This window comes from Paroedura picta, chromosome 1 (assembly GCF_049243985.1).
Source record: "Paroedura picta isolate Pp20150507F chromosome 1, Ppicta_v3.0, whole genome shotgun sequence".
NCBI lineage: Eukaryota > Metazoa > Chordata > Lepidosauria > Squamata > Gekkonidae > Paroedura > Paroedura picta.
The window spans coordinates 162594938-162618023 of record NC_135369.1 but is presented as its reverse complement, the minus strand read 5'-3'; the positions used below and the strand labels follow the sequence as shown (position 1 = coordinate 162618023).

General features: G+C 42.5%; 1 protein-coding gene and 1 long non-coding RNA gene across 3 annotated transcripts in view; one reads left to right on the top strand and one right to left on the bottom strand.

Moving 5' to 3' along the window:
- LOC143823911 (uncharacterized) overlaps positions 1-8443 on the bottom strand; it is a 114144-nt gene extending 105701 nt beyond the window's left edge. Inside the window, exon 1 of the long non-coding RNA XR_013226642.1 lies at positions 8183-8443. This is a non-coding gene — a long non-coding RNA (uncharacterized LOC143823911). The remainder of the gene's footprint in view (positions 1-8182) is intronic.
- The window catches only part of HPCAL1 (hippocalcin like 1), a 121166-nt gene that overhangs the window by 836 nt on the left and 97244 nt on the right, over positions 1-23086 (top strand). The window contains exon 1 of one of the 2 annotated variants that reach the window (XM_077310619.1): positions 276-382. The exons of the other annotated variant lie outside the window; for it this stretch is intronic. The gene's annotated coding sequence lies outside the window, so the exon portion shown is untranslated. Of the gene's footprint in view, positions 1-275; positions 383-23086 lie in introns of those variants that run through there. 2 annotated transcript variants of the gene reach the window in all.

Below are 23086 nucleotides of genomic sequence, written 5' to 3'. Positions count from 1 at the left end.
CTCCCTCGGCCGTTCCAGGCTGCTCCAGGCTGGCTTCTCTCTCTCTCTTTCTCTCTCCGCTGCCCTACGAGGGGTCCCGGGGGGGGGGTTGCCTGCCACGGGGGTCCCTTGAAAGGCTGCAGGAGCCCTTGCTGGGAGGCGGCCAAGAGAGAGTCGGGGCTCCTTCCAGCCGGCGGGCTCGCTTTCTCTTCCCCGCGCCAGCCCGAGGTCCCATTCATTTGCAACCGGGCGGTGCTTTCGCTACTACTTCGCCCGGCCGGAGTTGTTGTCAAGTTGTAACTTCCTTGCCTGCCGGAAGTCTGTCTGCTTAGCCGCCGCGAACGCGTCTCAGGTGCCGACAAGAGAGCGGGAGAGGAAGCGCTTTCGCCTCCCGAAGCGAAGAGTTGAGTTGTTCCCGCAGCGGGGGCTGGAAGGGGGGGGGGTCACAAGTGTGTCGCGGTTTTCCCTCCTTTCTGTACGTCTGGTGTCCGCCGTCCCGCCACCTCCACCCCGCCCAGCCCCGGGGACTCGGGAGGGATGCAAACTCGCCACTACAGCAAGACGATATTTTGATTGCTCCTATGCTCAGCAGCAGGCTTGTGGGAAGCGGAGTTAATACTTGACTTGGACGCAAGTGCAAAATGCTCAGCTAGCAAGTTCTCGCTGCTACTTCTTAGCTCATATTCACTAGGCGCATTCGTGCAAGATGCTTGCATGGCCATTCCTTTCTGTATCCGTGGCATTTCTCGTTTTGTAAAACCGCAGTCTGCCTGTGTAGCAAACTGAGACACGAAGATACGACGTGTAAAGTTTGTTGTTTCCTTTTTAAAAAATGGCATCACTTTTAGGATTTGAATACTGGCAAGTTTTTGTTGTTGGGGGGGGGGGAGACAGACTGCGTTGGCTCTCTAGCTTTACTGTGAAGGTGTATTTTTAGTTAATGAGCGTATTCCTGACATTTGGCGATTCGGGGTTTGAAATGTGGCATTCTGCTCCATGTGTGTTTTCTAGCTAATTACTCTATTCTTTCAAGATATTGTGCAAGTGTAGCTTTCTAGCCCAAAAATTAGCTGCCAGCATGGAATTCTACAGGGCCGGATTTACATTAAAAGAGGCCCTAGGCTATTCCACTTACTTGGCCCTTTCACCTCCCATTTTTAAGTTTGTAAATTACATGTGAGATAATAAAATACATCATTACTGTGATATATATCAATATGTTAAATGAAACATGTTGTGATTGGTACTAACCTTTTTCAAAAATGTGGAATATAGGCCCCTCTTGATCTTGAGGTCCTAGGCCGGGGGTAGTCAAACTGTGGCCCTCCAGATGCAGGGAGGGGCTCATGGGAATTGTAGTCCATGGACATCTGGAGGGCCGCAGTTTGACTATCTCTGCCCTAGGCTGAAGCCTAGTTAGCCTGTACGAAAATCTGGAATTCTATGAAACTTACTCCCATGTAAATATAACCTTGTGCTCTTGGGCTGATCCTGGGTGTGCTTACTCCAAAGTCAGCCATTCCAAGGACCATGGGTTTTGCTCCCAAGTGTCTGAGCTCTTTTAATGTCTGCCCTGATCAAGAAATCTTAGCTGCAAAACAATGTGGGTCGGTGGTGGGGAGATGATATGAATAGGGGTGACAGAAAGGGAGACTGGTGGAGCTATAGCCACATTCAAGTTAAGGAGCCATCTTGCAAAGGAAGCCTGTGCACTGGGGGAGGGGGGAGAGAAATCTTCAGTGAACTGTTGCGTTAAAGCTTGCCTGGCCTCTATTCTTGCCAAAATCCCTTCATTGCTTCCTGCCGTCTCTAGAAGGAAAGGCTGTGACAACAGTTAATCTGCTATGACTTTGGAGTGTCCTGCCTATTGGTCTCTGGAGCTTGTTTTCCCTAGTGGCAGGTGGTGGATTGTGCAGCTACAGCTGCTGCTATATCTTCTGCAAAGCTGCAATTGGCCTTGCAAGCACAAAAACGCCAACAAATGCACTTCTTAATGACCCTGCTTTAAGAAAGCTCCCTTGAGCCACAAACTAGCCTTTGTTTATCTGTCCTGCCATTGATGCTGCCCCTACCCCTTACCATAATTACACAGTGGCTGTCCAATCCCAAACTAGTCTAACCAACATGCATTATAACTCTTTCCCAGAAGGTTGACGTCACGTGTTCAGTAGTGTGTCACAATGATGTGACCAAAACTGAATCCTTGGTTATCTTAAGGGGTTTCCAAGCTGTAGAGTCTGTTGGGTTGAACTTGGGTATCTGTGCAATGATGTGGGTAACTGTGACCAAACTGAGGGAGAAAGTATTTTGGTGAGGGGTGCATGCAGCACGGAAGGCAGCATCTTGAGTGACACTTGCATGCAAATTATGGCTTCCCTCACTTTTTGGATCTAACTGACTGGGTTTGGTGTTGACATCTGTAACAAACAAATTTGCATCCATAATACTTCTGAGTCAAACAGAAATTATACAGATTATTTTTCTTCCCTTTTTTTGTTTTGCAAACTTCAGAACGACTTTGATCTTAATGAAACCGAAGATACCAAACATTTTATGTAGGGGATTATTTATTTATTCATTCATTTATTTTGATTTATCCCTGCCACTCCTGAAACCTGTCCGGCTCATGGTGGTTTACAGTAAAATAATAAAATACAGTTTGACATAATAAAAATACAATATGTCCCCTCAACATTTTGCATTGTCATATTGAAATAGGAGAAATTGTTTTTATCAAGGCTATTGAGAGGGAAAGCACATTTTGGATGATCTGCAGGAGAAACTGATGCATGACTTGTACATTCAACACAGGAAACATTTATTGTTATAATCCAATTTATTTGGAAACAATATTAGGAGTTGGTTTTACTTTTGTGCGTACTGATGTAAAATAGTTGATAATTTCCTTTTAATGTATTCTTCTGTATTATTTTATAAATGTATATACTTTGTCCCTCTGAACTCAATAGGTTTTAGGTGCTTCAGCTGAATTCTGAGTATAATCTGCTATTTAGACTGTTTTAACTTCCTTAAAGAAAAAAAAATGCCCTATGTTGTCAAGTTTGGCTCTGCTTCTGCATACATTGATTTAGTGATGCTTTGGTAATAACTACAATTGATTTTGTAGTTAGAGGAGCTGAAAGATCAATTCTTGTCTTTAAAAAATAGATGGGTAAGTTTTAAAATTCAGGTTTTTGTGCTTGATGGATTCCATCCTCTCAATCTTCACGTTAGAAATCAGTGTATGAATTTGGGACACATGACGTAACAAGTAGGGAGGGAGCTTAGGTCACAGTGGAGTTAATTTCTGTTGGCAAGAAGTAATTTATCTCTTGTTAAGGTTGACCGCATTAGTAAGGTAACGTTGGCTACCCTCTGATGTCTGAGCTATAAATGCTTCCGTTATGAAGAGGCTTCTGTCTGTAGAACCCATGGCTATAATTTGTGTGCTCATTAGTTTTGCAAGTCAACATGTTACCATTTTGAAAATGTAACAAATGCATACGATCTGAACTCAGCCATTTTATTGCTGATAAGCAGTATGCCCTAGCCTGGGAGTGCCCAGGTTTGTTTCTTTTCAGATAGAACAAAAATGAAAGAACTTCCCCCCCCCCCCCCTCAAAAACAGCAACAGCAACCTAATAGGATGAAATGCAGTTCAGTCTGCATAAGCAGAGGAAGAAAAAATAAATCTTTAAAATCCCAGTTTGGGGGAAATTGCTCTGATTTGAAATAATGGGTGGGGGTGTGACATAAGGCCAAGGGACCTGACAGGCCGTACATTTAGTGGATCATCCTGTGGTTTTTAAAAAAATGCTTGCTGAATTTGTTAATCTCAGAGTTAAAATCTGGAAAGAAAGCAGCTTTTTCATCTGAGAAATACAGTCATTTCTCAAGAGTACTCTGTCTAGGGTGTGTAGCTCTACTCTAGATTTATTTATAACTCATGAGCAGAATTGTGAGGCCTATGATTTTGTTTATGAGCCTCTGAGCCATCTACCACAAAGTGTGAACTTTGACTCCTAAGGGAAGCGGCGTTTCATTTGTCTAGACAAGAAGGGGCATGTAGTTGTGTCTGTTTACTCTGTCAAGCCTTGCCCTGGAAGACCCAGGCTAGCCTGATCTTATCCGATCTTTTGAGCAAAGCAGGTGTCAGCCCTAGTTCGTCCTTGGCTGGGAGGCGACTGAGGGAATCCGCGGTTGGCATGCAGAGGAAGGCCATGGCAAACCACGTCAGATAGCCTCTTACCCTGAAAACCCCACAGGGATACCGTTAAGTTGAGAGCAATTTGAGTGTACTTCCCTCCACTGCCACATTCTGTGTCAGGAATAATTCTGTTGATTCCTCACAGCTCCCCTTTGCCATGGTGCCCTCCCAACGGTTTCTTGCCATGTTTCAGAATGGATGCCTTTTTAAGGGAAGGGCAAGAAGCATTCGCTCATGCTTTCTGAACAAGCTTCCTACCAGGTTCCTCTCAACCCCGGAGGCTTCGCTTTGGCATCCAGACTTTGTGTTTGTTTTGAAGCATCCATACAACACATCCCCCTATTGGTCAACTAGCAAGACTCCCCCCCCCCCCCCACACACACACACTTTATTCTCATTTGTCTTGCAGCACGTTTGGTGTGATCCTTGAACAAAATTGCAGCCATGGAGCTTCTAAGCCAGGGGTAGTCAAACTGCGGCCCTCCAGATGTCCATGGACTACCATTCCCAGGAGCCCCCTGCCAGCGAATGCTGGCAGGGGGCTCCTGGGAATTGTAGTCCATGGACATCTGGAGGGCCGCAGTTTGACTACCCCTGTTCTAAGCTATGTGAGCAGGTGAGCATTTCTTACCTCAGTACCATTCCCTTTGCTTCAGTCCCCTCCCCACCACTCATGATTCCCGTGTGCCATCAGGGGACTTTTTCTGGCCTTTAAAAACAAATAGTAACTGCAGTATTGCTATAATGGTAAAGCAATTTTGATTTTTTTTTAAGAGCCTGAAAAAGAGCTCTCCAGTGGTAGTGGTGGGGGATGGGGAAGAACGGCATTCAGGGAAATGGTGGGGGGAGAACCATCCATGTGGACGCTCTGATGCCATTGCAAGTCCCTCTGTATTCAATGGGATCTTGATGGAACATGGTCACTGCATAGCAGCCAAAGATCTTGAACAAGATTTTGGGTTATTTGTGGACTGTATGCTAAATATGAGCAGACAGTGTGATGCAGCAGTAAAGAAAGCAATTTCAGCCCTGGGCCTGTATTAATAGAGACATCACATCAAAATTACAAGATGTCATAGTCTTGCTCCATACAACGTTGGTCTCAGACCCCATCTGGAGTACTGTGTGCAGTACTTCAAAAAGGTTGTGGCAAAATTGAGAGGGTGCAGAGGAGAGCGAAGAGGATGGTTTTGGGGGGCTTAGGACTAAGCCCTATGAGGAAAAGCTGAGGGACTTGGGAATGTTCAGCCTGGAGAAGAGGAGGTTGAGAGGAGACATGATTGCTTTCTTTAAGTATCTGAAAGGTTGTCACTTGGATTAGGGCAGGGAGTGGTTCCAGTTGGCAGCAGAGAATAGGACCTGTAGTAATGGCTTTTAATGACGTGTAGAATGTTGCCTTCTAGATATCAGGGAAAAATTTGACAGTCAGACCTTTTCCGCATGAGGAATTTGCCCCATACAGCTTCTCATTGCTTGGGGGTTTTAGTGCTGCTTCCACATGATGTTGATAGCAACCTGCAGCTGTGCAGGAGTTGGTGCGAGTTTTTATCCAGTTTGCTCCGTGATGAAGGAAATTACAAAAAAAATTTCCCTTTCTTGTCGCGTTGCAAATTGGGGCACAAACAGGGACTAGCACATCTGGATTGAGAAATGTGTGACAGTCTCAGTAGCATTTTTACCCGCCCTCCCCTCTCCATTTCCAGCTCAAGTTTTTTTTTTAATGGTGCGGTATGCGTTACTATGGGACTACAAGGCAAAGTGCCCTCAGTACAAATAAAATGTTATTTTCATTGTGCATGGTAAAATTGGGATTGGGCAGCTAAAACTCATTCCTGTTTGTTTTCTGGCGGTGGGGTATGAATGGGGGGAAAAGGGTGCGTGTGATGAAGCAGCCGTCTCCTTATTACCTTTGTGCTCAGTTACCATGGCCAGCCTATCATAAATCTACCCGAACATAAAGAGAGACCATTATACCAAGTATCCCAAAAAGGGACCTGAAAATGTTTCATTGTTGTTGCGTGATCCTGTAACAATGCAGAAATGAAAGGGTTTTTTTTTTGGGGGGGGGTTGAAAAAAATGTTTTACTGTTGTGGCATTTTCCCATAGCAGGGGGAAGCGTTTTTTTTTTTTTTTTTTTTGGACTGAGGGGGGCGAACGTTTGAGTCCCTTCAACAACCACTGTGAAGGGATTGGTAGCTTGTGTTGATTGATAACCTAAGGAACAGGGAGAGAAGTGCAGGTTGTCCACACTTTAGGCTTCTCTGCTGCCCTGTCGGGAAAGGAAACGACATGATGAGACGGGAGGATAACGCAAGAGGTGTCTCCGTTTGCAAGCAGGAGGCGGTGCATGTTTTATGCCTTCATGCAGAAATGGTCTCAGAATAGTCCATCAGTGGAATCTGCTGCCTAAGGAGGTAGTGAGCTTCCCCTCACTCGTGGTCTTTAAGCAGCAGCTGGACAGCTACTTATCATGGGTGCTTTAGGCTGATCCTGCATTCAGCAGGGAGTTGGTCTAAATGGCCTGGATGGAACCTTCCAGCTCTGATTCTATTCTAAGATTTTGTATAAAAAACCAAACAAAGATGGTCAGACTAGTTAAAAGTATCACTTTTTTTTGACCAGCCTTATTTCTGAGGGTTTTGCAGCCCACTTTGAAGAGAAGTTTGTTTTTCTTAGGCAGTGATGTGGCAGAGAATGGATTGTATGACAGTATAAACTATACAAGAGAAAATGCACTTGTCAAGATATATGATGTTACTGTTAACTGCCAGTGGACATTTAGATGGTGGGGATGAATGTTAATTTATAATAAAAATGTTAAAATAAATTATTTTCGTCCGATTTGAAGCTTCCTTGCAAAGTAATCCAATCGAGGCAAAGAGAACTTGTTGTTGTGACTTTAAACAGTTGTCATGGTATCAGAGGCAGCTCTGCAGGACCAATAATCTTAGAAAGACCTTGTGTGCCTTTTCAACACTCAAGAATACAAGTAAGGTAGCAAGATCTCTCACTTGCCTTCCTGTCCCTGCTACCAACTGTTTTTTTCAGGGAAGCTATGTGAAAATGGAGACCTGGGATAGTTGTCTTTTTGAAAGCCATACAGGTGAAGAATTATATATATATTCTTGTTTGTTCTGCATCCAAATCTTGGCAACCCCCCCCCCCAAAAAAAAAAAAAACAATTCAGAGTGAAAAGTCCACGTAGCAATGTTGTAGGATTCCATAGTATACCAGTTTTAATCAATATTCACCACCAGCACTAGCTAAAAACAGTGGAAGTCATAGTTAGATATATGGTACCCACCATGCATCAGTACAATGTGTGCTGGTAGCTTATCAGTCAGAAAAACCGGAATGGACTCAGAATGGCAACAAGATCAGTATGGTTGAATCTCAGTCTTTATAAGACCAAGACAAGGTCTGAATTATGTTCTAATACTACAGCTGTAGTAATACTACAATGTGTCCATCCATCAATCCTATGAACTAACATTACTTATAGGGAGACCAGCCAGAGGTTATTTTCTTACATAGTCCTCTGAGCCATTAAACTGAGCAAGAGACAAAACCTATTTCGCCACTCATTTCTTCACCTTCTAATTAAAAGGACATGATTCAAAAACATTTAGTAAACATTAAAAGGACAAACATCAAAACCATTAAATAAGGCATATTGCAATTAGCCATGTTACATTGTGACTATGAGGTTTTTCCTATTAGAAGAGCAATTTGAAAACACTTTGACACAAGTCTTAATAAGTAGAATTACAACCAAACTACAAAGAATTAGAGGGAAACATCCAATTAAATAAAAATGCCCAACTCTGATAAAGGTGCTGTCTAGGGATGTGCGGTTTGGCCGCTTCGGTGGCCGTTCCCGCCAATCGCAGCCAGCGCCGCCCTTCCCCCCGCCGCAGTGTGATGCTGGCTGCCGAAGCGGCTGAATCGCACATCCGTATACAAGCTAAAAATAAAGTGACACTCCTTGTACTCACAAACTCTGAAAGTCCTGAGGATCATATCTATGTTGTTGATGAACCTTCAAAACCACAATGTCGTTGTTCTTGAAAGTGTTGAGCCATTGGTGACTGGATACATGCATGTCCTTAGTGAAGCACAATTGCAGATGAAAGCATAGGCAACATTTCTAGTTTGACAATTGGAAAAGGAAGAAGGGCAAAGTTTAAAATTGACGTCTGACTCTTCTACTACTTTGGTAACCCATGTCAACGTACGTCAATCACAAGCAAAATGCTCCACTGCTGTGCCAGAGTGGGCTTCTTGATGCCTGTAGAAACTAACCACTGCTTAAGGGTACGTATCTGTCTTAACCTTATCAAAGGAAGCAGATGACATCCGGAAATCCAGGAAGAACGTGCCATTGTTCGAAGACGATAGATTTAATCCTTGAGGACAGATGGAAGTACTCCAAAGACATAGTTATCTTAGAGTCTAGTTCCCTGTTCCTGGTTCTGTTTATGTGCTCTTGTCTTGGGGATTTGAGCTCAGTGAAGGCAGGCTGGGTGCTATGCTGGGCATGGGGGTGAGTGAAGAATAAGGGGTCCCTGGGAAGTCCTGGCAACAGTGAAGAAGCAGCCTGGGAGATGTGTCAGCAGTCACAGAGCCTGGGAGTCTCGCCGGGCTCTGTGTCAGGAGTCACGCAGCCAAGGAGCCCTGCTGAGCCTGGCAGCTGTGTCCCAATCCAGAAGTCGTTCTGGGCCTGCTGCCAGCAGCAGCACAGCCCATGATCCATGCTAGGCCCAGCAAGTAGGTGTGGGGAGGCTGCATTCCTTCCAAGAGTATTGCAGGCCCACACTTGTTATCTTCTAACTTCAAACACTATGCCAGGTTATCTGTATTAAGATACCGTTTAAAATATATATTTAAAGTGTTCGCTCATTCTGTCTACTATTTATACTAGCGAAGTCTTTTTTGAAAGTTACGATTACAAGTTTCTCATACTTTTGGCTCTCAACCAGTGCCCCCATCCTTGAATTGTGTCTTTGCAAAACTGGACATACTTTCAGTTCTGCAATGCTTCTATTCCTGGGCCTAGACAAACTGTAGCTCTTGGTAATGGGTTAGATGTCTTCTAATCCTCACCCGGCCATAAAATTGTTATCACTTTGAATTTTTCATTGTGTTCCTCGAGGCTATTCTGTTTTGGATCTCTAAACTCACTTCTTGCATATCTTCCTGAAAAGCCAGGTTTGTTGTATGTATGTGTGCCACAACATACATCCATCCCCCAGAGGGATGGACCAGAACCAATGGGAAGAAATTAATTGAAAAGAAATTCCGTCTAAGCATCCGGAAGAAGTTCTTGACAGTTTTGAGCGGTTTCTCAGTAGAACAGGCTTCCTCGGGAGGTGGTGGGTTCTCCATCTTTGGATATTTTTGAACAGAGGCTGGATAGCCATCTGACGGAGAGGCTGATTCTGTGAAGGTTCAAGGGGGTGGCAGGTGACAGTGGATGAGCAATAGGGTTGTGCATAGTGTAGACTAGATAACTCAGGAAGTCCCTTCCAGCTCTATGATTCTATGATTCTAACATCTTCTGTGATCTTTTTGTTGAAGTCTAACAGAATTCTCGCCATATCTGTGACAGATTCCTTGTCCCTCCCTAAAGTACCAATTCAGCATTCCAGTGTTGCTCACATAGAAACTGCCAGTATAGCATGCCTGTTAGAGATGAAGGATTCAACATTCAATGGCTAGTATGCCATTAATCAGTTTCAAGATTAAGGAAAATAATGAATATGGAAGGTGGAACCTTCAGATAGAAGGCTGAGTTTGAACAAGCAATTACGAAGCAGAAAGATCATTTCCTACTATCAATAATATAAGGTAATTAAATTTGAAACAGAAGAACAAGTGAAAGCTGCATGATTAAATGAATGCAGAATATTAAAAGAGCAAATACCAGTGTTACAAGGGGAACAGTTTTGGGATAAACAAAGCAAGTTTACAGTCAAACAGACATTAAGAGAAAACTGGTACAAAATGTTTTTAGATGGTGTATCACTGCCAAGGATTATTGAGAAAATGGATGAGAATTATAAAGGAAAATATTGGAAATGTCAAGAAATCGTTGGAACTTTTTAGCATATGTGGTGCTCGCAGGAAAAGCAAATAAAAGGAAAGGAAAAGAGCATTTAGGATTGTTCCATAGAAAAAAGTTACTTTAACCACTTATCTCAACTTTTGAGAAATCTGACTAAGAACAATAATTCTACAGGTAGCAAGTGTGCATTTGAATGAATAGTGCTCTACGCTGTTTATATGTCACTTAGATCAGAATCTAGTGGCTCTGTATTTTGTTGCTTTGTGCACTCTTGGCACCCCCGAAACCACATAAATCATGTGACATACAGCCTTCGCGGCCCGTACCGGGGGTTGACGACCCCCGACATACAGGACCTTTCTGCACTTAAGATAGATTTCTCCATTGCTAAATTTAAGATCTGGGAAACAGCACCTGTAAAAATGTCACACACATTTCTTCCGAGTAGGTTGCTGTTGTTTGTCTACTGTACTGCTTTTTTTATTGCTTAAAGCGGTTTACAATAAAGAAAACAGGTAGACAATTGTTCCTTTCACTGTGCAGCCTACTGTCCCTTAAAAAGATATCCATAGGTTTACCAAAAGACCTGAAGAAAATTGCCCTGTCTCTTACCATAGATTAGAGGTGGCCAAACTGTGGCTCTGCAGATGTCCATGGACTACAGTTCCCATGAGCTTTGCTGTGCTGGTAGAGGCTCATGGTAGTTGTAGCCAGTGGACATCTGGAGAGCCTCAGTTTAGCTACCCTTATTATAGGGGCATAAAAAGACATTGTTCCCCAAGTTATGTTCTTTATCTCCACTCTATGAAAGAGCTTCAGCTGATCATTTCTACACATCAAACCTTGATTAAAAGAACAAGACATCTTTCTCCAGGCCTGCTGGCCACTATATGCCTCTTCCCAACCCTCATTCTCAGGAAATTAGTCTGTGTTGCTGAGTGGATGTTTTAGTGGGAAGGAGGACCTGGTGATATGGTCCTAAGGGGAGCAGTTTCATTGTGCCTTACAGGATATGCATGTTTAAATTCTGGTAAACACCCATGTGGGTGGGTTAAAGACATCAGAGGGCCTACACAATTAAACAAAACCTCTCAATGGAGAATATTCATGTCATAGTCTGATGTAGACTTTGGTGTTTGTTCAGTATACATACGTATGTTTTCCAATGAAGATTGGTGCATAAGGAAATGTATTTGGCCGATGTCTTAAGCCTTTGGCATATGTCATGGATTGCATAGATGCATGTTTTATTGTAAACCGTTTTAAGCAAACAGAATTTAAAATTGTTAGGGAGTGATAGCTAGAAATTCTCAAGCTAGAAATTCTCAAGCTAGAAATTCTCAAGCTAGAAATTCTCAAGCTAGAAATTCTCAAGCTAGAAATTGGGAATGTTTCTCAAGCTAGAAACGGGGAATATTTATGGGTCTGAAGCAAAGCTTGTCTTTCCATGATTCATTGAACCATCTTGATTTGTTTCCAGATACCTTTAACTTGCAACTGTATGATGCTTCCCTCGCCTCAGTTTTTTAAAATGTATTAACTAGATCTCTTATATTTAAGGCTGACGTCCCACCAGCATGTGAGGAGAATCCTGTTTTGTTGAAGGTGCTCTAATAACTGCAATCCATCTTAATTTTACTGAGCTGTCCATCTTGCACTCTGTGTACATTAAGCCCCTTTCCAGTAATTAAAAGTATACTCTAGAACTAACTGTTGCAAATGACTTTTGATAGCCTTGCATTTGCTGTTGGTGCACTTTAAATATGAGAAGGTTATTACCACCAGGGTGTTGTTTTTTTTTTAGGGGGGGGTTGCATTCTTTCTCTGCTTTGGAGCTTCAAGCTACCACCTTATTGGTAAAAACAAGCCCACCATCTTGTACTACAATGCACATTATATTCACAAATTAAATTTGTTGTCATTGCCTGTTGCCTGTTGATCTAATTGCAGCCAAACTAGTGACTGTTCCCCAGTCTCAAAACTTTCAGTGCCTGGCTTGAATATGTCCAAAACACATTGTGCTGTCTAGAATGAAGTGGACTGAGAGCTGATTATATACTCATTTCAAAACATTGGAGTATTGTTAAAGTGTATGAATGGAACTCATTTTTCTTCGAAGATTCTTTATCATTAGGGTACCTTCGTACTTTATTTGTTTTTCATTTTCTAGTTTGCCTTTCTTACTGAGACCCAAGAGGGATTCCAAGTATGATAACCTTTGTATTATTTCAGTGATTTTTTTTACATGTTATAATGTTTGATTCTAACAGCAAAGATTCCTAGTAAGACAAAAAAAAAATACAGCTGGTCTGGGATTTGGAGGGGTGGGGTGGGAATAGCACATGCTGACATATCTGTTAAAGACCAAAAGGCAGTGTAGGAAGAACTTTCTTCCTACTAAGTCACTTCCTGAGCTGAATCATAACACAGCAGCCTTGCTCCTACATAGAAGCCTTTCTTGAAGAATTCTGCTTTCCTTATTTCATGAAACAATAGACGTGTGTGTGTGTGTGGGGGGGGTCTAAGTAGTACTCTCAGGCAGAGTATTCCATGGTGTAGGAGCCACTACAGAGAATGAGAACAGAATGAGAGATTTTTTTTGGGGGGGGGGGGGGCTGTGAGTAAAAATAAAGGTAGCAATTTTTTTTCTATTTTTCTTCACTTGTACTCTTTAAAAATACAGAGTATGTAACATCGACATTTACTATGATTTGATCTCCACTTAAGGAATTTACCCACTTTTCCTTTCATGCTCTAGCCTAGGCTTTCTCAACCAGGGCTTCTTGATGGCCCTGGGGTTTCTTGATAGCCCTGGAAGGGTTTCCTAAATGGGTGGGAGTTCATTAATTTTAAATATATTTTAAAAAATTGTGAAGCCTTTATTGGGTAATATGGCCATATATGGTCATGTCAAGCTGCCCCACCCCCAGATAGCCAGTGATGTACCTGGAGGTTGGGTGTGCACACAGCTATGCTTCCCAACCATATTCTGCATGATCTCACCAGTTCTGGGGTTTCTCAAAACTGGAGAATTGTTTCCGGGGGTTTTCATTGGTAAAAAAAGAAGGGCTCCAGAAGTGTATCCAATCTTACAATAATAGCTGAACTGGACAAGCAGCAACTGGTGACCAAAACCTGGTTGTGGACCATTAAGTACCGGCTAAAGATTTACTTCACTGCTTTTCCTGGAAGCTTGCTTACAGATATGCTTAGTGATCCATTCATTTCAGGTTGGTGTAATCAAATGCTTTTCAGGATTAAAACCACAGGGATGTATCTTTAGGACAAGAGGAAAAATCTATATTTAAAACGATTGCTCAAAGACTTGAAGATCTAGAACACCAACTTATAACTCAGCTTCCTATAGCCCTTGCTCCCCAGTTTTGGGGGCATCCCCATTAACTACAAAATGTTGCCCTCTTATTTTTATTCCTTGGATTCTTTTCAGGCAAGGAAAACAGTACTCTTAGCAAGATTAAATGTCTTTCTTCAAAAGTAACTCATGGCAGGTTTTGCCATTTTCAGAGACTTTGCCTTCATCCTTGTGGTGTCCCTGCCACCCTCCCACACATCATCTTGGTCTGCCTGGTTCTTTGCAGCCAATTCATCCCGATTCAAGACTATATAACCAAATTGGGACTGAATTGCAGGAATATACGGCAAATTCTTAAGGCTCTGCTTAATGAGAAAAATCATGCTGTTGGCTAATATAATAATATATTATATGTTAAAAGTCAATATTTTGTATTTGCAAAAATCCTTGTCTGTTCATCAGGTTTCAGTGGATATCACCTATGTCCTTCTGTGTTGTGGTTATCTGTATTTATTTGAATTATATTCCATTAAAGGTAATCTATATCTATCATTAAAAAAGTAGTTCAGCAGTGGAATTGACTGCGTCAGGAAGTGGTGAGCTCCCCCTCACTGGCAGTCTTCAAGCAGCAGCTAGACAGATACTGATCCTGGATGCTTTAGGCTGATCCTGCATTGAGCAGGGGGTTGGACTAGATGGCCTGCGTGGCCCCTTCCAGTTCTGTGATTATTAATCAAAAGGCTATATTTCCTGCCATATTTAAAATTGTCAAGAACTGTGTAATTTAGAAAGACAGAGCATTTTCATTGTGATATCTAATCCTAATAAAGGCACCAAGATGTCAAAGTCATCTCTGAGTAGATGTCTCAGGGATTGCATCATTGAGGCCTACAAGGCATCAGGTAATACGGTTCCAGTGGGCATCCTGGTGCACTCCATGTGAGCCATGGTAGCATCCAACAAACAGATCTCAATTGAAGAAATCTACAAGGCAGCAACTTGATTGTCTGTTGCAATTTTCACCAGATACTATAAAGCTCAGTGTGGCAGGGCAGTTCTGCAGAAGAGTATTCCAACCTACACAACTTCCTATCCACAAGGGACACTGCTTGGGGAAATCCCAAAGATGCCTTTTGCCTCTGGGGGAGAACAACCAGTGGTTTACCTGTGAAGGGGTCCTTCTCCCTAGAGGTACATCTTCATCCCTCCCTAGAAGTTGATATTCTTTCTTTCCTTTTTGTTTTCTGGCCTGTTTCTGAGTTTGTATTGTTATAAGTTCAAGTGTTTTATTTTATTCATTTATAATTGGATTTGTATGACTGCTGCTCCCAAGACTGGCTCACGGTGGTTTACAATTTCATTATGTAATCCATACAATAACAATAAACCCTCATTAAAATCCTATTAAAATAACATTCTAAAACTCACAACTATTTATGGCAATACACAACTTAAATTTTTATCCCACATGAGCCTGGTGGGTGGACCAAAAACGGCTGATGGAAAATTGGGATGATGTCACTGGGGATCTGTAGAGTCAGGCCAGTCTAGTACTGCCCCCAACCCTAAGGGGAGAGGGGAGCCCGATCTTAATCTCATCTTTAGAGTATTATTTTTCCTTTACGGGCTGATTCTTGCTCTTTGTGAGTTATAAGTTCGGCAGTCTTGAACTGGGGCAAGAAGACACACCCTCTACAGGATGTCAGAAGGGAAAAAAGTGAAAAAACACCCAAAGATATCTTCCTTATACCTCTGGGGAGAAGGACTTCTCACAAGTAAGCCACTAGTTGCTTTGTTTTCTCCTCTTCGTAAGTGCTGCTCTGCTTATGGTAGACGTAGATGGGGTGATCTTGACTCCAGATCCCTTCTCAGTGTCATAGTTAATCCAACTAGCTGTTAGTCCATGTGGATCTCACAACCCTGAAGATTAACCTTCCTGAGACTGGAAAAGGGTTTCTGCGGGAGGGGGAAGATCTCTAATTCTTGTATCTCCTGAGTACTGGATTCAGTCCAAGGAATTTGTTTTCAGGATGACATTCTCAAAACATTTTTCCAGTTATTTCTTGGGTAGTAATAACAATTACAGTAGTGTTCATTTAATTAGGATTGTCAGCTTCTTTCAGTATTGACATTGTTTCACATGGCTTTTATTCAGGCTGTTAGAACTGTGTGCAACTGTGATTTATCACAGTCTGCTGTAGTTCATTGCCAAAAGTCATTCACTGTGATTGGGACTAAATAATTGTTTGAAAATAGTTTGGGCTTTGTTGATATTTAAGTAGCTCATCAAAGTTCTTGTCATTAATAGGTCAGGCATAGCGAAGATCCTATACAGGTCCCTGTTTGTTCATTCTCTCGTCTGGATAGTCTACAACAGAAGTGGCCAAACCGTGGCTCTCTAGAAGTCCGTGGACTACAATTACCATGAGTCCCTGCCATGAGTCCCAGTCAGTCTGGCCACTTCTGTTCTACAGTAGATTATGCTTGGATGAGATTAAAGAACTGCTATGTATGAGAATTAGTTTAAAGGCCAATGCTGTGTTTTTAGCCAGATGTGACATTGAAACCTGAGGTAAAGTTTTGAGTTTTCAGAGGAATCAAGATACATTAGCTGAGACAGGAGTAGTGAAAGGCAAAACAGGTAAGCTATAAATGATGATGGAAGAGTTTACGTGGCATGTTGCTGAGGATGCCATGCAATTGATGTGTAGAAGCCCAGTTAAAGTTTTATGTGATGAGCTTCTCAAGTTCCAGATAGTATTGGTTATTTGTATATTGTGATCAGATATTCAAGGTGGCTGCCTAGATAAATAAACTGAATTGTATGGTGAGTTTCTGCCTCCTTTGTCTTCAGACTTGGTTGGAAAATTGGTACAGTTTGGGATTGTGAATGTTGACAGAGTTTACCACTGAATAGTCAACTTTGGATAGCCAAAAGCTCTGACTACTTTTTATTAAGTGGGTAGCTGCAACTCTTCACTTGCTTCTTTCACGGAGTTTAGTTCCACCCCAGTCCGGATGGAGACAATAAAATCAGAGTCCAGTAGCACCTTTAAGACCAACAAAGATTTATTCAAGGCATGAGCTTTCGAGTGCAAGCACCCTTCCTCAGACTTGCACTCAAAAGCTCACACCTTGAATAAATGTTTGTTGGTCTTAAAAATGCTACTGGACTCTGGCTTTGTTGTGCTACTTCAGACCAACACGGCTACCCATTTGAATCTATCAGGATGGAGACAGTTCAGCTTCTGAAGATGTAGCCACAGCTGTCACAGATGTTGTGACAGTTCTTCACAGTCCAGACTGCCTTGTATCCCTATGCTTGGCCTTGTATCCCTATATCAGTCCATTTCCAAGCCTGACAGCCCTCCTCCCCGAGCTCCTAGTGTTGTGAGTGCTTTCTTAATAACCTTAAGAGATATCTGCTGTGCTCTGTCAGTGCCCTAGATTGCAGAATCGTACACTAAGTGAAAGGTGAGGTTTCTGTAGTAGTCAGTAGACCAAAACAGGGCTCTTTAGTGCTTCATGATATTGAAGAAAAAAGATGAGCGTGGCAATCTTCACGTTATTCTGCACTTCCATTCTCGCACAAGAGGATGGGGCATGTGAAATGAAATGAAGCCCAAGGGGAGAGGATGGCCCAGGTGAAAAGCTGTTTCACTTGCATCAAGGCAGCCAGTATCCTGCATCCATAATGGCACTTCCTATTTTCCTGATGTTTGTGAAGGTGGGATGGAGAAATGCCCGTGAGTGCTATGGGTGTCCAGGAATGCCACTTTGGGAGACCCTAGCAGATATGGCTTATTCTGCAGTAGTAATAATCCATAGAAGTGTTCTTTAAAAAAAATGTCAAGATGTAGGGCACAACTGTACTGCATAACTTAAAAGTAGTACCGTGGAGCATAGTAAGATCTGTCTGTAAGTGTATACATGCTGTTCTGTGACAAGTAGTATGCCACAAACTGTTTCCTAAAACATGTTTTTGTTCAGCATGTCTCATTTAATTACTTCTGTGATTTTTAATTTCTGTTTTCCAGATGTTCAAGGCTATAAACTTGCTTGGTTCTGATTGCTTTCCTATTCAAATTACAAAGCATTCATTTGTAGCATTCAACGTCATTTTGCAAGGAAAAAAACCCCCGCTTGCGAGTCTACTTAGAAAATTTCACAACAGCATATTAATTTCCTGCTCCCTTTCCTTTACCTCCCCCGATCTTCCCACAAAGCTGTTAGTTCTTCTCCACGCAAAATGTAATAACTGTAGCAGTTAGCTTCCTGATGGGTTGGGAAGCATAGAGGGTTGGAAGTGATCAAACGTCCTGAGCAGTTAATGTGTATAGATATAATTATGTTATCCTTACTGGAAACAGTTTAGCATTAAGAGGAAATGAACTAAGCAATGGACACAGTTCTATACTGTGTCCTCATTTTAAAATTTTCTCTTCCTCTTCTTCTCCGTATGTTATGATCAACTGCAACTCGTGTTCAACCATTGTCAGCTAACAAATGTACTGTAATCCAAACACAGGAAGAAGGGGGAAATAATAAGACCATCTGTTGCCTTTCAAAGGTTACAAGATTCGATTAATTGAGATCTAATACAATGTTACATAAGAGCCTCTTGTGGCGCAGAGTAGTAAGGCAGCAGAACATGCAGTCTGAAAGCTCTGCCCATGAGGCTGGGAGTTCAATCCCAGCAGCCGGCTCAAGGTTGACTCAGCCTTCCATCCTTCCGAGGTCGGTAAAATGAGTACCCAGCTTGCAGGGGGGTAAACGGTAATGCCTGGGGAAGGCACTGGCAAACCACCCCGTATTGAGTCTACCATGAAAACGCTAGAGGGCGTCACCCCAAGGGTCAGGCATGACCCAGTGCTTGCACAGGGGATACCTTTACCTTTACAATATTACATGTTCCCTGATTCTGGGATTTTTCCTAAACTTCTTAACGTTTTGAAGGAGTATGTTTGAAGCAAGTGGTTTCGGGAAGCTTCACCCTCACTTACTCTGTGGATGGAGGGTGTTTATATCCTGATAATATAGAATATGGCTCAAATATGAGAACTGAATTACTTTCATAACAGTTTTTTAATCAACACCTTGAAATCAAATCAGGAGATACTAGATTCTTGGCAGTTCCTGTCACATACCCGAAAATTAATTTGAAGTGTTAATAGAATGTGGTAGTTAATGTAGTAGTAATACCATTCATGGTTAGAGCATCTCACATTTTGTATTACATATGGGTATATAAAGTTGCCTTGGACCATGAGTTAATCTAGCCTAGTTCTGGCTATTTGTGTTGCCAGGTCTGAGTTGAGAAATTCCTGGAGGCTTGGGGGAAGAACCTAAGAAGGGTAGAGTTTGGTGAGAGGGCAGAACTCAGCAGGACTGTGAGGCTGTAGAGCAGCCTTTCTTGACCTTTTTACTCTTGAGAAATCCCTGAAACATTCTACACACTTCGGAAAACCTTGGAAGTGATGTCAGCAGGCCACACCTTCCTGCAATGCTTCTGAAGGTCAACTGTCACCAGAGTTAATATCACCCAGACACTCCCACCAGATGTGACATCACTAGGCCACTCCCACAGCACAGGAAGGGACAGCACAGAAATATTTTCAGATTATTTGTGAAGAGAACCATACCTTCACTCTGGGTTGCCTCTCTGGGCCATTCCGCACAAGGACCAATGTTGCCAAATGTTCACAGAATGCAGAAGCACTATATTAAATATAATTTATATTTAATATAGTGGCCCGTCCCTGATTCCCTCTCCCCGCCCTCCCGCAGTAAGAAGCTTCCCGGGCCGCAAGCTTGCGGCCTGGGAAGTTTTTTACTCCGGGGGGGGGCGGGGAGAGGGAGCTGCGGCCCGGCGCCATGGCCTTTGCGGCCCGACGCCGGGCCGCGGCCCGCAGGTTGGGGACCACTGTTTTAGCATATCTCATTGCATTTGTTCTGTTTATATATATCTAGATCGCCTTTTTTACTCATACATTGTAATGTTATGGAATGAGTTAATGAAGAGCCTCAGCTAGCAAGGATTTGTATGGTGTGACCCCTCCCCACCCCATCCACACCTATTATTGGCCATGGGGTGAGGTCAACATGACCATTTATGGTCATATCACGATGATTTTTTAAAATTAAAAATAATTACCTCCCACTCATTTGGTGAAACCCTTCCAGGGTCATTGTGAAACCCCAGTTGAGAAATCCTGCTGTAGACTCTATCCTCTGCCAATCTAGCCTCCACCTGTATGTTGGTAACTCTTCTGGGAACTTTATTATTATTACTATATTACTATTACTATTATTACGAGCCTCTTGTGGCGCAGAGTGGTAAGGCAGCCGTCTGACAGCTTTGCCCATGAGGCTGGGAGTTCGATCCCAGCAGCCGGCTCAAGGTTGACTCAGCCTTCCATCCTTCCATCCTTCCGAGGTCGGTGAAATGAGTACCCAGCTTGCTGGGGGGTAAACAGTAATGACTGGGGAAGGCACTGGCAAACCACCCCGTATTGAGTATGCCATGAAAACGCTGGAGGGCGTCACCCCAAGGGTCAGACATGACTCGGTGCTTGCACAGGGGATACCTTTACCTTTACCTTTATTACTATTATTATCAATTTATTGCCCACCACTCCCAAGGGGTTAGTGGTGGGTTACAATAGTCTGGTGGTAGCTGTCCTAGGCCTTGGACACAGAGTCTCCTTCAACACTTTTCTGTGAAGGGGAATGGACTAGGGACCATGTATATTTATAACATATATTCTGTCACTGACCTTTAGACACAATAAATCTTCTCAAACTATAGGACTACTAACTACCTACTTACCAAAAGCTATTGCTTAAGAAGTTTAAATATCTAGCCTTTGATGCAACCCCCCCAATGCCATAAAATATACATTTGGCATAGAGGTGTAATGAAATTAAATAGTCTGCAAGCTTATGAGGATGCTGTAACCCCTCACCCTCTCTATCTATATGTAATGTTTAAGGATATTCTGTTTGACTGTGCCTCCACATGAAACCTCATACTTCCAATATAACTTGGTTAATTTTAAAGGTACCACTGAACTCAAACTTTGTTCTGTATCCACACCTGTTACTGGCTTGGCATATCTCTAAAACATGCTTGTGTTGGAGGTTAATCTTTCACTTGCAACCATGCTTCATTTGTTGAAGAAACCTATTTCCCCCAGACTTGCCTAAATTTGCAAGTCTGTCTTGAGGCTTGCAGCTGCTGTTTATTGTGTGACTTATGGTTGTGGCTTATCCACATCAGAGATCCCGTAAAATCCATGAGACATTCTTTTGTATAAATGTGTTTTATCATGCAGGGGATTAGTCATCTGTGTAAATTTAACAGGCATGTTTGTTTAAACAAATGGATTGATACACTGCGACTCTGGGACTCTGTGTCATTTTAAATTAGGTCGGGATGATGTTCCTGTGAGAGTGGATTAGGTAGTTCGAGTGCATCGGACCTGAAAGGAATGATCTTATGTGCTAACATGAAAAACATCTATTAGCATTATCTAACTGGGGCTTAATGAGCCAATCCTTCCTTGTTTTAAAGGTTTCTCCCCAAGTTCATACAAGTTTATGCTTATGAGGGCATTATGTCTCTCTTTTTTTTATTTTGCAACATACTTGAGTTGGGGCTCTGTCAAAACAAGAACTATGCCATAGACCTCGCTGTATCCCTTTTCTTCTCCCAGTTGCTTGGGAGCCAGTTCGGTGTAGTGGTTAGGAGTGCGGATTTCTAATCTGGCTTGCCGGGTTCGATTCTCGCTTCCCCACATGCAGCCAGCTGGGTGACCTTGGGCACCTTACAGCACTGATAAAACTGTTCTGACCGAGCAGTGATCTCAGGGCTCTCTCAGCTTCACCCACCCCACAGGGTGTCTGTTGTGGGGAGAAGAAAGGGAAGGTGACTGTAAGCCGCTTTGAGCCTCCTTCGGGTAGAGAAAAGCAGCATATAAGAACCAACTCTTCTTCTTCAGTAATATCAGGGCTCTCTCAGCCTCACCCACCCCACAGGGTGTCTGTTGTGGGGAGAAGAAAGGGAAGGTGACTGTAAGCCGCTTTGAGCCTCCTTCGGGTAGGGAAAAGCGGCATATAAGAACCAACTCCTCTTCTTCACATTTTTTGAGTGGTGATGATTCTTGATAGGATTTTGTAACATAATTTAGAGCGTATGATTTGAAGATCAAGTAGGTAGGACTTCCATCAATGTTTTAAGTCTTGATTTTAAACATGCCTAGAGAATCATATGTTAGATTACTATAGCACTCTGGATCCAACATGATAGTCTTGGACATGGGTAGTCAAACTGCGGCCCTCCAGATGTCCATGGACTACAATTCGCTGGCAGGGAGCTCCTGGGAATTGTGGTCCATGGACATCTGGAGGGCCACAGTTTGACTACCCCTGGTCTTGGATATGGAAATAAGCCTGGACTATATGCTGAGCTGGTTTATTTCTCTAGTAGGGACCAGAAGCAATTTTCATGGTTCTCTTCTCCTCCATTTTATCCCCAACAGCCCTGAGGAAGTAGATTAGACTGAATCTAATGAAGCCAGTAAGAACCAAGGATGTGCTCCACCATACAGAGTATAAGGAACCTGTTGAATTCATTGCTCTAAGATGTTCTGTGTATTAGCATAAATCATCTTTTAATAAGATGATATAACTGGAGTGCAGTCCTTCGTGATCAGAGGCTGTATATTTCTGACTACTATATTCTGAGAGCAAGCAAGCATGGATATTGCTGTCCTTTTCTGCATTACAGGCCTGCTCTACCGTTATAAAGGCTCTATATTCTAAGAATGAAAACTGAAATTACCTGCAGTGCAGTCTGGACAACCAAGTGCAGATTTTAAACTTTTGCCTTCCCAGTCAAATGTTGGCTGTTTGTTGAATGAACAAAGCTCTTTTCCATGTTGCTACGACTTCTTAAAAGCTGCTAAAAACTTAATTGCTTTGTACATCACTTCTGGAAAACTTATGTGAGAATGGGGTGATGAAGATTAAATTGGAGGGAATTTGTGTGAATAGGTAGATACTGTGTGTGGGTCAAACCAAGCTCCTGGTCTGTAGGCTAGCTGTCTTGCTCATCATACTCTGTATACATGAGTAAACTGTTTCAAATTCCATATTTCTACTTCAGTGTAATTAATTGAACACGAAGCAGAGATATTTGGATACGAAACTGAGATTTAAGATGTTTGTTTTTAACAGCTGATAGGATTTGCTGCTTGTCTGTGTATGTGTGGGTTTTTTAAATCAGTATCATAATGAATCAATGATTATCTTCTCAATTTCCTGCAAACATGAATTCATGTGTAAGCAATATAATTCTTGCAGGAGGCATCAAGGCTCCTGTTCCACCCAGATGCTACCTGCAATGTCAGAGTGCATCTAATAGTTGAAAGCTAAACTATTATTGAGAAAAAGAGTAAGGGGGTGGTGAAACTTTTTCATGAGGAAAGATATCTGATTATGGATGTGTTTGCTGCAAGCAGT